We start from the raw sequence: 2,141 nt of genomic DNA, 5'->3' as shown, positions 1-2,141 counted from the left end.
GCTGTATACAGGAGACTTTAATTCTGAATTACCTTAACATGTTTAGCCTCTCTTTATAAGGGAGTCTTTCATCCCCTTTGTCATTTTTGTTGGCTTTCTCTGCGTCTATTCTAATTCTCTTTTCAAAAGGGTGGGGAGTGTTCAATTTGCCTTTTTTGTTGTATGGGGAGAGCTGAGAGAAAGGGTTTGAATGCTCCATAGAAGGCTTTTGCTTTGTTGTGGCAGGGAATAGGGAACAGTAGCTCTCAAAAATCTCTTTTATAATGCGTAGGCAAGGGCTGGACGGAATTGGGGAGGGGGGGGTGTCACTGGACCCTGCAGGAGCCTTTGCGGGTGTAGGCATTCCTTTAGGAAGGTCTTTTGTATCGAGGGAGTGGAAGCGATTACCCATGTTATCCATCCCTTGCACTTTAGACCAATTTGTATGGGGGATTTTGATATGCATATTGTGCATATATTAAAAGGCACACACTCCCTGCAGCATCAGCCTTTTGATGTCCTGCATGCTATACAGCCCTTCATTTAGGAAGCAGCAACAAAGATGCCAAATTTGGATAAATGCCAGAATGCCACCGCTTTCCTCTTTTGCAGGGCAACAACATCAGCAGAATAAAACTTAGCACAAAACCTGAAAACAGGTGCATGTCAAGGGGCAGGGTGGTAGCCCTACCTCTTGCATGGATTTACGTAATAGCAGAAAAGACACGCAAAGGACGGGGAGGGATCATCACAAGGCCTGCGATGAATGCTGGATCAAGGTCCCATGCTGAGTTTTCTTCATAATTATTAGAGCTGCTGAAATGCCACAGAAGAGGACAGTGCTGGCAGAGGCCAGGGAGAAGGAGGAAGATCTGGGCAGCGGCAGTGCTGCCCACCCTGCTCCTTGTGGGTGATTTCTGGAGTCGGGGGGTGGGGGGTGGGGGGAGGAACGGATCTACCTCTCTTTCCAATGATTTTTTGGGACATCCCCCCTCCACCTCCTCTCATATCTGCACCCCCTACCCTGTACCTATGGGTGCCTAAATTTTAAAACAGTCTTTGGCTCTGTGCATATCATTAACTTAGTTTACTGGCTGCAAATGCCGATTTTAGCATGTTTGCTACATAGAATTTTAATGTGAATGACAAAACTTTATTTGCATGTCACTGAACAAATCTGCCTTTTACTTGGATATCCTGCTCTCACTCTTGTCCACACACTATCATATCATCAGGACCATGAACTGGCTGAAACAGGATAAGAAGAGACACCAGCATTGCCAGGATGAGAAGAAAGAATCATATCCTGCTAACATTGCACTTTACTGCACAGCTACTTTCCTGTGTACCAGTCCACTAACTCCCAATATTGCCATGGAGCACAAGCTCTCTCTCTCTCTAGTCCTTGTAGAAAGGGAATACCACATTAGCACACCAATAATTAACTTTATTGAAAGAAAACCAGCAAAGTAGTTAGAGATTATGCCTGTGCTAGGGTAATGAATGATTTAAAATGAAAGTTTTTGGCACTGCATTTTCTGTGAAAATGCCTGAAAAAAAGGACCTTAGCTGTCCTGAAATCTTCCAACTTAAAACATTCAAAAACCAAATAAGGTGTCCTTTCTTCCCAAATATTCATGGGTGGTGTGTGGGGTAGGGGTAGGAATTAAATCATATTAGCTGCAATAAAAATGAGTCCAAAGGGCGAGCACAGGTGGATACTGCTGGGTTAAGTTACATTTTAGCTGCTGGAGCAGATAGAAACCAGAGCTGGGTCTGCAAACAGCGAAGATTCTCTGTACAATAACATCAATTAGCAGGCCAGAAATCATTCTAAGAGAGTTCAGCCGAGCCCTGACTTCAATACCCTGCAATTTGTGAAACTTAAGTTTTGCTGCACAAAGAGAATGAGAATTGACTTGTCTTTTTGTCATGAGATACCAGATAAAGTATTCCCTGCCCTGCAGGCTAACACTGAAAATGCAACACGGGACCGCTGTCCACACGTGTGCTCAAAGAAAGCAGATGGGCTTGGTTGTGAAACCAGACTGGCAGGCTGAGCAGCGTGTACAGCATGGCGGCATGTGGGGCCGTGCTTGACAGCGCTGAGGAGATGGCGGCGTCCCAGCCACGGGAGCATGCCAACGGAATCCTGGACTGCT

This window comes from Rhinatrema bivittatum, chromosome 5 (genome assembly GCF_901001135.1).
Source record: "Rhinatrema bivittatum chromosome 5, aRhiBiv1.1, whole genome shotgun sequence".
Classification (NCBI taxonomy): Eukaryota; Metazoa; Chordata; class Amphibia; order Gymnophiona; family Rhinatrematidae; genus Rhinatrema; species Rhinatrema bivittatum.
The sequence above is the reverse complement of the archived record's forward strand: the minus strand, read 5'-3'. Positions refer to the sequence as shown.